Genomic DNA, 16510 nt, shown 5'->3' on the forward strand with positions numbered 1-16510 from the left:
GATTCTTGTAAAAATAAATTCGCAACAAAACACATTATGGCAAAATTGAATTCCCAGTGAAAATGAGGCATGCAAAACTGAATCAACAATTTTGCACAAAACTGAATTCACAGGGGAACAATTTCTTGCAAAACTGAATTTACACTAAAATGATTCTTGCGAAATTGAATTCCCAGTGAAACGAATCTCATGTAATTGAATTTGTGGTGAAAAGATTTGCACAACCGTAAATTTGCAGTGAAATGATTCTCACAAATTTGAATTTGCCGTGAAAGGATTCTTGACAAATTAAATTTGCAGCAAAACAAATAGAGCAAAATTGAATTCATAGGGAAAGAATTTGCACAAAATTGAATTTGTAGAGGAATGATTTGAACAAAATAGAATTCACAGGGAAAGGTTTCTTGCAAAATTAATTTCACAATACATGAAGTTACTCAAAATTAAATTCTCAGTGAAAATGATTCCTGCCAAAATTAAATTTAAACTGAAACGATTCTTGCAAAATAGAATTCATAGTGAACCGAGTCTCGCAAAATGAATTCTGTAATGAATGAATTTACAGAAAATTGAATTTTCAATGGAACGATTCTTACAAAACTAAATTTACAGCATACAAATTTGCTCAAAATTGAATTTGCATTGAAATGATTTGAACAGAATAGAATTTGTGTTAAACAATTCTTACAAAATTAATTTTGCAGTGAATGAATTATACACAAAATCAAGTTCTCAGTGAAACATTTCTTGCAAAACTGAATTCAGAGTGAAAGAATCTGCACAAAATTGAATTCACAGCAAAACGATTCCCTCAAAATTAAATTCGGCAGTGAATGAATTTACAGAAAATCAAATTCTCAAAAGGAACGACTCTTGCAAAACTGAATTCAGAGCGAAAGAACTTGTATAACATTGAGTTTGTACTGAAACGATTTGAACAAAATTGAATTCACAGTGAAATGATTCTCACAAAATTCTGCAGTGAATGACTTTGCACAAAAATAAAATTCTCAGTGAAACGATTCTTACAAAACTGAATTCACAGTGGAATGATTTCCGCAAAATTGAATTTGCAGTACACAATGATCACCTCATAGATTACATAACTTCGACCAGTTTCCGCTTTCAAAATCTCATTAGTATGCTAGCAGAACAGACTAGTTCTTGTATTAAATGAATAATCCCGATAAATCATTTAAATATTACACAGCTTACGAAATATTTTTCAAATAAGCTGCAGGGAGCCCGATTTTCTACACAACTCCTAAAAATACTTATCTGGAACTTTCAATGTGGCTGCATAATTAACCTTATTTTCTTATCGGTGGAGAAATCCAGTTATAGAGACGCATGACATTAATCTCAGATATTGTAATTGATTTTGACATTCGGGAACATCAATGCCGTTCCTTCTCTTTCACCGTAGGCACGAATCCCTGGTGTGTAAAACTCACATGAAGCTCAAACACTGTCACCATCCACAGAAAATCTTCCTGGCAGGCTCTTTGAACAAAGTATGAAGACTTGACTTGTATTGATTTTACAGAGAATACCTCCATGTAGAAATTCAGAAGGATGGAGAATGTCGTGTTATTTGCCGTCACCAGGATTCCCATTTTATAAATGGTAAGATGCAGCAGCATGACGGTTACAGGTTTTCAGAAAAGAAGAAAACTCAGTTGAAAATAAAAGTGACGAAGCACTATTGTCTAAATACATCACACTGCATGTGTGTGTGTGTGTGTGTGTGTGTGTGAGTGAGGACAGAGCAGAGTGGCACGTGTGACAAAGGTTGAACAAAGGATTTTTTCACTCGGCCTTGTCTAAAAAAAAGACAACATTTAGGTCCTGGAGAGTTGGCTACTTTCCACCCGATTTCCCAATTGCCATTTCTGGCTAAAATATTCGAAAGAATTATTTATAAATCAATGATTGCTCATCTAAATTCCAATAATTTATCTACCAATCTGGCTTTCGGAGTTTTTGTGGTGTTCAGACGGCCCTCCTGAAAGTATCTGATGACACCTCTCTCATTACTGACTCGGCCCTTGTCCTCTTAGACCTTTCTGCAGTTTTTAATACTGCTGACCATGAGATCCCGCTGTTGGGGCTTGAACATCAGGTGGGGCTTAAAAGGGGCTGCTCTTAACTGGTTCAGGTCATACGTATTCAGGGACTTTCAATTCCCGTTTCTCGTCTACCGGTCCTGTTAAGTATGGTGTTCCTTAAGGACTCATTTTGCATCCTATTTTTAAATTTTCTGTTTATCGTCATCCTATAAGAGCTATTTTCGGTAAAATGTAATATGATAAAACAGGTTTAAATTCCTGTTTGTAACTCTGCAATCAATTAACTAGACAACTGTCTTTTGTTGAATCAAGATCCTGGAGGGCTGACCATTTTCTTGATCTAAATCCAAAGAAAACGGAAGAACTGATCGCTGGTCCCCTTGCCAAAGCTCAAATTGGTTTCGAACTTCTTGCCTCTTTCGCTGGCTTTTTGTAAACCTCAAGTCCGTGATCTTGGTGTCATTTTCTGACAGTCACCTCTCTTTTGAGAAACAGATTAACTCTGCCGTCAAGAGTTGCTTTTCCCAGCTTCATCTCTAAGGGATCTTGACAAAGCTACTCCTGCTTTTATCTTTTCTTGACTTGATTACCGTAACTCGTCGTATTCTGGGATCAGCATGCATGTTGGTTCAGAATGCTGCTGCCCATTTTTGGGTTGGGGCAAGAAAAGTTTCTGTTTCTCCAGTGTTAGCTTCTTTATACTGGTTGTTGGGTGCTTTGAGAGAGGGGTACTAAGGATAGAGCTGCTTGGGAAGAGGAGAAGAGGAAGGCCTAACGGAAGGTTTATGGATGTGGTGAGAGAGATAACATGTAGGTAGGTGGTGGGTGTAACAGAGTGAGATACAGAGGACAGGAAGATATGGAAACAAATGATCCGCTGTGGTGACCCCGAATGGGAGCGGCTGAAAGAAGACGACGATGAGGACGACGACCCTGGTTTCCTTTTAGTTTCTGACTTTAAAATTTTGTTGCTAGTTTTTAAATCATTACAAGGGTTTGCTCCTGCCTGTTTATCTGAATTGTGTGTTTTACTCCGGACATCCAGAGAGCTTAGATCAACCGGTCAGTTGTCTATTATGGTCCCTCACAACTACCATATAAACTCGTGGATAAGTCCTCCCGCAGATAAGTTGGGAGTTGATTTTAACATATAATTTCTAGTATTTTATAATGTCAGTCGTATAAGTTGAATGCGGAAAACTCACCCTATTGGGCCAAGAGATTACGATATGCTGATGCCCACCTGGGAGAGTAACCACGGAGCACACTGCCCTTTTATTTCTATGCATTGTGCCTACGTGACCACACGGTGATACCCAAACTATTCCGAAGCAACGTTTGCACCGATTTGTGTATCTCACACCCTCATACACCTTTATAGTAAGAGCATCCCGTATCTACGATGGAGCGTTCGATGAGAAGAAAATATGAAGCTGGTTCTAAAATAAACGTCATTGAAGTGGTAAAAGAAACTGGTAACTGTGCTGCTGCGACAAAATTCAATGCATCTGAGAAACTGATAAAATAAAGTGTTGCATTTTTAAATAGGCGTATAAGTCAGGGTCTGATTTTATGGGTTTCAAGACCTCACCTCAGTTTAGATAGATAGAGATAACTTCATTAATCCCAAGGGGAAATTCACAAGCACACCCTGACTAGAGCTGCTGATGAACTGTGCAGACTACATCTCTGTTGTTAGTCATTAGCACTAAAACATAAGTAACATGATCTATATTCTAATTTGTTACTAACCTTCACCCATTCTGTTTCTCTTCTCGGTACTCAAATGTGGCACTTGGTGCCACGGCCCACCTGCCAAGTTGTTCTGCCTGCCTAAGGTAAAGTCATCCCTGATGGAGGATTGCAGGAGTCGTGGGAAAGAGGGGTCCTTTCATCGGATTAGCGCTATTTCAGCTGTGGAATGGCCAAATGGGGGAGGCAGCTTGATGAATGAGGTCTCCAGGACTCTAAACAAATCCAAAATCATATTATGTGATATCATCTACTGTTAAATTCTGCTCCGTACTTCTAAAATTTTAATTTTTATACTGTATTGAGGATTTGTTCTGTTCTGTGTATTGTATTGTATTGTATTGAGCCCCTTCTTTTTGATACCCACTGCACGCCCAACCTACCTGAAAAGGGGTCTCTTTTTGAACTGCCTTTCCCAAGGTTACTTCCATTTTTCCCCCCATACAAGGGTTTTTTATTGTCTTCTTAGAGAGTCAAGGCTGAGGGGCTGTCCAGAGGCAGGGCCTGTTAAAGCCCATTGCGGCACTTCTTGTGTAATTTTGGGCTATACAAAAAAATAAACTGTATTGTACTTATACAGAAATGGCTGCTGCACCTCATCGGTGGTACACTTCGCCTCATTACATTAAAGGAGTCCCCTTCAGCTGAACTGTTTAAAACGAGACTGAAGACCCGTTTCTATTCTCGAGCTTTCCGCGACCTTCATGGATACTGATGGCTGCCCAACTCTTAGTCATCTTCTTTCTTTTCTTTAACTCACAGCTGGCTGTATTTAATTTCATTGTACTTTATTTCATTTATGCTCATTGTAGGTTTTAATATAAAGCACTTTGGCTACAGCATTACTGATATTGTTTTAAAATGGGCTCTACAAATTAATTGACATTGACATTAACTCAGGGTCCTTGCCCAAACTATACAATTATCCCCCACTCCACCAAGATTTAAACTGGGCACCTCACAGTCCAGAAGGTTCTCCTGGCAGATTCATCATTCCGACTGCCAGAGAGTGAAGCAGGATCCATCACTACCGAGACCAAGCTTTGAAGCACTGCTCCAGAGTCCAATGGCGGTGGGCTTTACACCAGTCCACTTGGCGTCGCTCAAAGTGGCCCTAGGATCGTGTGCCACCGCTGGGCCACAGACATCCGTTGCTTCCAGAGGCAGTTGGTACTCTGGGAGAAGAGGGGCCATTTTATGCACACCGAGTCCTCCCCGAATTTGTGTGGTCTACCACTTCTTACATTCCAACCCTTAGTGTCCACTTTCTGCTGCCAAGTAACCTCTTTTGCCTTCGATTTAATTGATTTGCTATTGAAGACGTGGACCCCATTAACTGTTTAAGAAGACACAAAACGATCAAGAAAGGTGAAGATGTCAGTAACGTCGATCTGCTCGGGTCTGCAAAGCATTTTCTTATCGATGTGATCATCGGCTGTCTAATATGGGCGACGCTTGTAGGTGTCCACAGAAAGGGGCGGAGTCTTGCTGTAGAAGCTTGTCTCCTCCTCCTTTCCACAGGGCTACCTAAGCCCCACCCCCAACCGTGTCACATTAGATGACATTCACAGCGATTTTCAGTGCTAGCCCTAGAGAGTCGGAGGCAGGCGATGGTACATTCCCATGACCCCCCACCATGTTGCGTAATGTGACCTGTCCCAGCAACTTACTCGCCTTTAGTCATATAGGTGACTCGGTGTGCACGAGAGATGACAACAAATGAACGCTCATCGGGAAGTACAGTGCATAGAACGCTGCGACACGGAATAAGGAGCGCGGGCGTTTTTCACCTCACAAACACAAGAGAAGCTCATCGGTTCCGACGTCGTGTGTGACCTACCATGACGGTATGAAAAAAAAAAAAAAAAAAAAAAAGAATTAAAGGGTCCAGATAGCCGCTGAACACACTGCGACTGTTAACCCTTCGTACAGCACCGGCTTCCACAGGTCAGAAAAGGAGACGAGCGTAACTGTGCTGGAAAACTGGCACACCGTCGCTAAATGTGAACGGCCCAGTGATACTCTGTCGTGTAAACTGACATGATCTGGCGACAAAATGACCAACTGCAGTCAGCAAATCAGACATACCCAATGACCAGAAGTCACTCAACGAGACGGAGTCTCACTTGAAAACTTGGTCCATTGCTGGCCCTTCAAAAGCCTGTCAGTGAGCGGCCTTCACAAAACAACTTGTTGCTTTAACAATCAACCAATGGCTAATTTATATAACGCCTTTCTGTGGCCAACACCATCCCAATGTACTTTGCGACTTCGGACACACAGCCTTATTTATTACCAGCGGTGTCTAAGATGGGTTGAAATCTCAGCAGTCAGCCTAGACTTTAGCGTTAACGTTTGCAGTGCATTGAAGCTTTTGTCAGTTTAACGACGCTCACTGCTTCAAAGGTTGCATCAGAGCTTTGCAGCCATTTGACAGATGACATCCAAAGCTTCAGACGTCACAGAAGCACCGGCTGCTTCAAAGCTATGTGCTGCCCCACATGTAACGAAAAGGGGATGTGAAACTACCGCTCGGATCTTATACACAGAAGAAATGGGAGTCGAGAAGTGTGGAACCTGTTATCCAACTTCTTTTTCTTCTATCAGCTGCTCCAGTTAGGGGTTGCCACAGCAGATCATCTTCTTCCATATCTTTCTGTCCTCTGCATCTTGTTCTGTCACACCCACCACCTGCATGTCCTCTCTCACCACATCCATAAACCTTCTCTTAGGCCTTCCTCTTCTCCTCTTCCCTGGCAGCTCTATCCTTAGCACCCTTCTCTCATTATACCCCTCATCTCTCCTCTGCACATCTCCAAACCAGCGCAATCTCGCCTCTCTGACTTTGTCTCCCAACTGTCCAACCTGAGCTGACCCACTAATGTCCTCATTTCTAATCCTGTCCATCCTCGTCACCCCCAATGCAAATCTTAGCATCTTTAACTCTGCCACCGTCTCCAGCCCATATAACATAGCTGGTTGCACTACCATCCTGTAGGCCTTCCCCACTTTGTATTCTGTAACGCATGCAGTAATGAAATGCATTGGAGTTGTCATTCCAACAGATGACGCATCACAAACATTTCTACCTATTACAATAAAAAAAATCTTGGGAAGAGAGATGAGACGAGACATTTTCAGAGAGATACTTTCATGTCCCACGAGATGAGACTTTGTGCCAAGAGATTTACCCACGCCCTAGGGCCGGAAATAAAAGACAAAGAGTAGATGACAAAGTAGAACGTCGTAAACAATTCAAAAATGTGGAGCGTTACACATGCAGAGCAGGTTAGAGATAATGGAAGTACGAAAATTCTAAAGTCTCAAAAAAAAATAATAGTAATCAGATAGTAAAGATCACATTAGCGCAAACGGAAATTACTCGGCAAAATAACGTAACAGCAAAAAGAGATTGAATACAGTACACCCCCAAAATTCGAGGGGGGTTAGGTTCCTAGACCACCCACGAATTGTGAAAAACCGCGACTTTTGGATGTGGTTCAAAAATGCCTTTTAACTGCCTATTTTTATTGTTTCAACCCTAAATACAGTATGCCCCCAAAGCACTTTAATTTCATTGCAAACTCAGTTTAATACATTACCTAAAAACAGAATGTAAAGGTAAACCCGTCTACTGTACAGTACTGTACTGCTATGTCTACCGCGGTGCTAGAATGTAAAATACCGATGTTACCGCTATACTTACTGTAATTCATGCAAGCGCGTTTTCTTCGGTATGCGCTGTCATTTTCTTTATTATAAGTAGAGTAAATACATAATTTCATTTCATTAAAATACAGTAAAATGTACGTGTAGTCACCAATGATGAATGAGATTGATGATGATGATGAAGTAGCTGTGCAGTATGATACACAGGATTTAAAACTCCTCGGGTGGCGTCTCTTCTTCAGGCGCTTCAGGAGGAGTCGTATCTTTGTAAAGGTCTTCTTCAGGGTGGGGTTTCATGTTGGCTTTTCTTTATAGGTTTCAGGGACATTGTGATGGGAAGTTTCTACATTGTCCCCTGTAGCAAACTGCTGGTACAATTTCCGTACTCTCTCACGGATGATGTTACCGTCCAAGGGGATGTTCTTCTTCCTGCAGTCAGTGATCCACAGTGCCAAGGCAGATTCCATCCTGATGATATTTTTATTCCTTACGGTCGTTATCTTTTTGGCACTATCACAGAAACTTACAGATACGGTACTCCAGATCGCTGCTTCATTCTTCTTTATGTAGCATGCGGTGCTTTCATTAATGCCATCGTGGCGCGCTACTGCAGCATAACTTTTTAGTTCCTGGAGCAAATCCAGTAGTTCAACCTTCTCCTGGAGTGTTTTAAACTTCTTCTGGCGCTTAGGCTCAGTTCCAGAAGCCTTAGAAGGTGCAGAGTGGTTCGACAACATCATGTGCGTTTAACAATAACAAAACGGAAAATACGAGGACACTCAGCTGGAGACGCCTCACAAATCAGCAGTCAATCAGCAGAAAGGAGAAATGAATAACGCTCTCGGATTGGCTACTTTCACCATCCCAAACCGCGTTTCCTGCAGCGGTTGCTTCCTGTTCTCTATACAGTACAGTATTGCCACAAAAAAGCCACAAAAAATTGCAGAGGATATTTGCGCTTTCCGCTAACAATTAATAGTTAGGTTCTAAGAAAAAAATCCATGAACGACAGTCTGCGAACCTTGAACCGCGACTTTGTCGGGATCCACTGTATATTGTTCAGATTTAAACGTTAAGTCGGAGACTTGTAGATCGTCTAATTTGTGTTACCATCAGGGAAAAGTAGTGTTTCTTCCCAATTAAGAGGCCGTGAGTAAGGCGCTATATAAGCGTCTGACCCAGCACAGATTCACACTGAGGCATGTATAAATTGAACACAAATTTTTATTTTCTCTTCAGCCGTGGGGCACGTCTTCCCCGTGTCCCACAAGCACTTAACACAATACAAATAAATATTTTTCTTCACCTGTGCGGCATGTCTTCCCCGTGAACCCCACAGGTATAACACCGTCCTAAAGTACCTTTTTCTCAAGACAGCAATCCTTCCGTTGGCACCACCACTCCTCTCAGGCACCTTGTCCTCTTCCTCCCGATTCTGGCCCTGAGTGGTGGTTGCTGGCTTCTTTTATGGCGTTCCTGGGAGTGCTCTTGGTGCTTGCTCACCTGTTCCCAATTGCATTCTTGTGTGGGGCCCACGATTAGACCAGCTGGGCTTAACTCTCTCTGCCTCGCCCCCTGGCGGCCATCCCAGGTCCCCACAGGGTCGGGAAGAACTCCATCTCCCATGAAAGCCTGTGGGAAACTGAGGCATCATCAACCAGGGAGGCTGCCACCAAGTGTCCTGGGGGAGGTATTGAGGAGTCCATGGCTGCTCCCCCAGAATCCATATTACTAACCGAGAATAAACCGGATATGGACGCAGGTACACGGCGATGGGACCATGAGACATACTGCGCAGGCGCCTACAGCGCGCGTCTCATAAACCGCAAGCGAACTCTTATCCACCGCGAACGAAGGAGTCACGGCCCAAAAACGAAAGAGCTCAACTAACGTGAATGAGAAATGAAGCAGCAACACGCCCATAGCTAACGACTAATGACACAGCCACACAAAAAAAAGAGGATTCTGCGCTGCACCCCAGAGTCAAACAGAAGAGGCTACGGAGGCCCCACAGGTCCAAAAAGAAGGCGCGGGAAAAGTACGAAAGGCGCAGGCGCCGACAATAATCTCTTTCAAATCTATTTCGGGTTAACCACGACCAGGGGTTGGCGAGCGAAGCGAGCAAGGGGCGGAGCCCCCTAGTACAGGTAGAAGGGACGTCCTGGCTGGGCATGAACCCTGGCCATCCTCCACAATGCGTATCCACGAGAATTAAAAGATCTGTTTGATGAAAGTGAAATCCCACGAGAGAGAATTTCAAGCCCCGCGAGGCAAGACTTTATGCAAAGAGATTTGGGAAAAGTCCCGCCCACATCTAAAACACGTATAACCCCGCCCACAGCTCAATCATCTCTCATTTGTGTGAATGCTATTGTCAGACACAGTTCGTGGTAAGAGAGAATGGACCGATATTCACTCACGGGCAGTTATACGTTGCGTTGTCACGATGGAATTCCAAACATGGAATCATAAAAATCAATTGATGAAAAGGTAACAGCGAAAAGAGATTGAATATATGGACATAGGCGATACGAGAGAAGTATGTAGATATTGTTTGGCTTTAAAGTTTAAGTCGGAATACTTGTAGATCGTCAAATTCGTATTGCCATCAGTGTTTCTTCCCAATGAAGAGGCGTATCCACGAGAATTAAAAGTTTTGTTGTTTGGTGAAAGTGAAATCCAAATACTCGAAGTTGTTGGCGTGTAGCACGTGGTTGAATGAAGCCCCCTAGTGTAGTAATAAAATGCATTACTCCCAAATGCTTGTGATGTGCCATCTATTGGTATAACAATTGCATTGTATATATTTCTGCTATATGCCATTTGGTATAGGATTTGTAACAGCAGTGTTAATGTTTGTGAAGTGCCATCTTGTTACAACTACAAATGTTTGTGATGCTCCATCTGTTGGAACGACAGAGACATAGAAACCGGACAGACTCACAGACTCTTATCCTTTTCTTAAAGTTCTGACCTACAACATCAGGACCGTTTCTTGGGATTTCTTAAAGTGGAGGCAGAGGCAGATTAAGTGACTTGCTCAGGGTCGCACAACGTGTCACAGATGGGAACTGATCCAACAACCTTGTGGTTTGGAGTTAAAAATAAATGATCTCACGTCAGCTTGCTCTGACGATTAAAAGAGAGAGAAGTGACAGCAGGGTCTGCGTTGCAATAGAAAGATATGGAAAGAAAACGAAACAGACAAAGGCAAATCACAGCGGTTAATACAGGGAGAGAGGGGCATAAATACTTCAAGGCGTCAAATTAAAAAAAATCAATAAGTGTTTGGGAGAAATTTCCCAAAGCTTCATCGCTTTCTTTTCTAAGTTAAGCAAGATATCTAATCAGCCGAGAATAATTTACTAGCAGAGGTCAAGGCAGATGTTCAGCTCTTCATGTGAAGCGAGTCATGCCTTTACAAATTGAGATCAGTAATAAAAATAATAAAAAAAAAAAAAAATAGCCTTTAATTAAATTTGTTCAGCTTGGAAACACAAGGCCGTCACGTAAATATTGCGAAAGCAAAACCGCGGCGGTGATGCAAGAGCTGTAAATTGCCCACAATAATTTAACCTAATTATTTAAGGGGTAGGAGTTCTGAGCACATCTGGGAGAGCAGCTGGCTTTGATAATGACAGCGAGACTGGGCGCTGGGACTCCGCTCAATGCTGTCTTAACCCAGTTCATGCATAATGACTCGTCTGCACCGCATTTACAATTCCTTAGAATTCCCTGTGTAATTTCCTGAACCGGCACTGGGAACTGCTCACGTCTTTCATGAGGAGGCGGACGGTGGAGGAGAAGCAGCGCCATGTGAAACCGAGCAGGGAGTGGGAGTGTGCCAGGCTGGGCAACACCTTAGAATGTTAAAAAAAAAAAAATAGATAATATAAATATTCAGGAACTGAATTAGACATTCTAGATCATTCCAAGTTGATCCTCTTGGGGCTTTTGGTCAGACACTAATGGAGAACATACAGCCCTCACAGCTGCACAGCCGCCCGCTGTGCCAACACCCTACCCAGGTGTGCCAAATGAAAGGGTATTAAAACTTGCAGGTTATTAAAATCTCTTCCACTTAAAGATTATGATGATGAGAAATCCTTAAGCTTCTCAACCCCGACCCCCTCGGCCCGGCTGCCAAATGGCAGAGGAAACAGCCAACTCACTCATCTTCCACCTGTTAAATGGAGTAAATGTGAGGTGTGAAGGGAGGTGCGCTCAGGTGACCCCCAAACGCAAGAGCCTGCAGTGTACAGGGTTTTTAAATAAATAAATAATGAATGTTTCACCAGGCCGATCTGAACTCCATCACTCCTGTATTTTCCACCGTTTGGAGCAAAACAAGGAAAATAAATCAATAAAAAAATAACAGGCTCCTTGGACGCTGACAGGTGTGCATGCAAGAACCCCAAAAAAAAGGCACTATAGCCCCAAAAGGCTCTATATTTCAAACAAAATCCACAGGTGTAAAAAAATAATACCATTTCAATCTGTTTAGTGTCTCCTCAAGGCACCGATCTCAAAACAAAACAGCTGGCCTGAAAATAAGGAAAGCGCAGACTCAAAGGAGTGAATGACAAACAGGAAGGCTCTTTGGAAAGGACGCCTCCCTCTGCTTCCAGGGAAAGCCACGAGAAGGGAGTTTACTGAAACTTGAGGTGTCAGAGACTGCGAGAATGTCAAGGCGGGAGACGCTGTGCTCCTGTTGTTACGAGGGTTTAGGGTTCTGATCAAAAATGAGAGCGCCAGCAGGAGAAGTCGCAATTACATGACTGTGTCGTCAATCTGATGTTGTGAAAAACCAGGAGGGAATGGAGTCGATGGATAGATGTGAACGGCACTATATCATCAAGAGATACACAAAGAGACATTTAGAGCATTATATAGTAAAAAATAGAAAGATAATAAGTGCTTTAAAGAACTGTATAATAGATAGATATGTAAGACACTATATGATACCGGTAGATTATATAATAGATACATATCTATCTATCATATAGTGTCTTACATATCTATTACAGGGTATATAGTGTCTTACATATCTATTATATAGTGTCTTACATATCTATTACAGGGTATATAGTGTCTTACATATCTATCTATCTATTATATAGTGTCTTACATATCTATCTATCTATCATATAGTGTCTTACATATCTATTACAGGGTATATAGTGTCTTACATATCTATTATATAGTGTCTTACATATCTATATATCTATTATATAGTGTCTTACATATCTATTACAGGGTATATAGTGTCTTACATATCTATTATATAGTGTCTTACATATCTATTACAGGGTATATAGTGTCTTACATATCTATCTATATATCTATTATATAGTGTCTTACATATCTATTACAGGGTATATAATGTCTTACATATCTATTATATAGTGTCTTACATATCTATTACAGGGTATATAGTGTCTTACATATCTATCTATCTATTATATAGTGTCTTACATATCTATTACAGGGTATATATAGTGTCTTACATATCTATCTATCTATCTATTATATAGTGTCTTACATATCTATCTATCTATCCAAGACACTATATAATAGATAGAATTTGGTATAGTTGGCAGGATTAGATAGATAAAATTTATTTAATTTTAGTATAGTAGGCAGGATTACATAGATAGATAGATAGATAGATAGATAGATAGATAGATAGATAGATAGATAAATTTCAAATATTTGGTGTGGGGAGGGGGGTCTATTTAATTTTTCACTGCACAAATGAATGCCAGCTAATTTGTAACTTTGTAGGGCAATTTTGAAATCAAATCTCACTGTGTCATAAACAGACAGCTATGTAAGGCAACAAGACAGACAGACATTTTCTTTGAAAACACCAATACTAAATTTTACTTAACAACAAAGAATACAGTATGTGACTCATCGCTACATAATCACATATTATTCTCACTCAGTCTTGCACTGGAGAATTTTTTTTTAGCTGATGAAAAGTTGAAATCCACGGTTACCCATCTTCCACATAACAAATGTAGATTGTTGGAAAATTAAACTTATTCCCTTATGTCTAAAAATTCTCTAGTATGCTTATGGAAAATACAATAGACAGAAATACTGTAGATACAACAACATGTATTTCGATGGCATATTTTCATACAAAAAAAAAAATGTAGCACAAAGTTCTTTACAAGATGTCATAGAAAAGAAAAAGAGAGAGAGAGAAACAGATACGAATATGACCGATTAAATCAGATACCAAAAATAATAAATAGGGATAAATCAATACACACTTACATCACACACATATACAAGTAGAGTCCTTACTTACAGATTCCTCTTTAGGTCTTTAATTATCTAATGATTTATCTGAGGAGTCAGATGGCCAGAGAAGACAGAAACTAGAGAAACAGACAGATATGAATGGCGCCATCTATCAATTATTATATTGTGCCTTTTAATATCCCTCTATCTGTAAAAAGATACAAAAGGCACTATATAATGATTAGATAGATAGATAGATAGATAGATAGATAGATAGATAGATAGATAGATAGATAGATAGATAGTACTTGGCAAGATCAGATAGACAGCAAGACAGACAGGCAGGCAGAAAGATAGATCCTTTTAGAGATCTGAAAGATGAAATATGGAGAAACAGATGTGAAAAGCACAGTATGATACATATTGCTTCATATCTATCATATAGTGCCTTTTATATATTCTTGCAGACAGATAGATTATAATAACAAATGCCCATTACAACCTATTGAATTTTGAGTAATTCTTTTCTGAGCATCATTTTAAATAGTCTTGGGGATTCCATTTTATGTTTCATTGCATAACATTAATTTGTAACTTTGTAGGGCAATTTCCAAGTTAAATGAGCCTCTTGCTGTTTATTTATGTTGTCTTAATCGTGCCATATGTACATATATATATTATTTTGTTAAAACAAGCTTTATTCGGTCAAATAACAAGACAAATGCAAAACCTGAATATATGCACTGAACATACTATCAGTATACATTAATAATACATATACAGTACACGTATAACTTCAGCACATATATTATTAAATCATCACCAGCAGTCCCTCAGCACACGCCTCCTACAGCACACATTAATTCAGTAAATATCATATATATTAGTTATTTTATATATGTATTAGTTATTAATTCCTTCACCACCGCACCCCACTGGTAAAGAAAGCGAAACGCGCATTGAAATTCAAATGCAATCACGCGAGCGAGCGGCCGGCCGAGCCCCCCATCCCTCCCCGCGCGCCAGTGCTGACTCATTTAGAAGGTCAGTGAAACAGGCGGAGTGACGCTGGGCCGCCGCGCTCCACGCATCAGCTACCCAGAAAACTTGAATACATAATTAATCCCATATTGGATTGCCTGGAAAATATGAGGCATAATTTGTTTTCTCTTTCAAGGGAAGGTTTACCTCGAACGACGATCTTCTTTGTCGGAGGTGTCAGGGAGTGAATGTGACGTTCGGGTTGACCTTCTCCGTGATTGGGTCACTCGTTGATGCCCGTACATGACGCCCCTCTTCCATTTCATTACTTTTTTTTTTTCGGGTCATCTTAGGGAAGCAGTAGCAGGTTGCGGCGTCACGACTTGTTCTCACCTCCGCCCACCTCTGCGGGCACAAGTAGTTTTTCTAAGTACAAGGGGGGTCCCGATGAGGACTCTGGGGCGGTTGTATCGTTGGTCTGTTATTTCTCGGGGACGAGTGAAGGTTTCCAAAGCTTTTTTATTCTGAGGATGACAAATAAACCACATGCTATATGAATGAACGGGGAGTTCCGCGAATCATCTTCCGTGCCTTATTACGTTATCAACGGTGTTAAACCTTTCAATTTATTTTGAATCCGGTGGTCTGACCCAATTTGGTGGTCTGAAGCAGGAGCGGACTGGGTCTCAAAACCGGCCTGGGAATCCTTCAACGAGTGAGGTGATGAGGTCGACCCACTCGGCCCATTATTCATTGTTATTTTCTTAATTTATGATGAGTACGCGGCTCTCTACTTGCTATGAGCCTATCTAAACTGTTGCTACACTTAATCTGTACACTGTTGTTTAGAGACAACTTAGAATTTGACGACATACTTAGAAATAAAATGTACTGAAAAATAAAAATTTAGTAACGTTATTAGGGTACCTGTCAAATGTCAGTGTCATGTCCAAGTGCCAGTACACTAGTCGGCTAGTAGCTGCTCCTTTACAATGGAATAAATGATAACCGAGGTTATAATTAAAACCTCATATGATTGAAATGTTCCATTAACTTAACAATAAATTTTAAATGTTTCATCCTAATATGAAAAATTCCTATCTTGTGCTTTATAACTTTATTTCATTATACTAATAATCACAGCTGAAAACCACTAATTATCGATCACGCCGATGACCAGAGAACAATAAAACGCATAATACATAATCTAAACCAATTATTAGTACCGAAGAATTTAAATACTAGATATGAGATAAAATAAATTGCAATAATTTGTATGCTAACCGGAATGTAGCGGTATTGAAACAGAAATCGTCAAAAGGCAGTTTTGACCAAATTTTTCACTGCAACGTTGTGTACTGACAACTAAAACAACTTGACAACGTAATACGGTGTATTGTATAGGACTATAGAAATCACAGTACCGGACAGATAACGTTTAGTAGTTTAGAAAATTAATTTTAATGTCAAACAGTAACCAGTACATAAAATTTATTTAATGAAACCATGATCAGACCAAAGTCCGCGGCCCATTGGGCATTGCCCTAATGACCAGTCCGCCCCTGGTCTGAAGCCATGAGATATTCACTCTCGTTGCACCGACTGGCTGACACTTTCCAGTGCTGTAAATTCGACCAATTCCAAGATTTTTTTTGAGAGGTTTGACAGGAGATAAACGACCGCTGATAGTCAACAGGGATACAAAAAACCCTTGCAGGCTGTCAAGAGTTTTAAATGGAAGGGACCAAGTGGCTCTTGTTCAAAAAGCGGACGCCACTTATTTTTAA

This window comes from Erpetoichthys calabaricus, chromosome 14 (genome assembly GCF_900747795.2).
Source record: "Erpetoichthys calabaricus chromosome 14, fErpCal1.3, whole genome shotgun sequence".
NCBI lineage: Eukaryota > Metazoa > Chordata > Cladistia > Polypteriformes > Polypteridae > Erpetoichthys > Erpetoichthys calabaricus.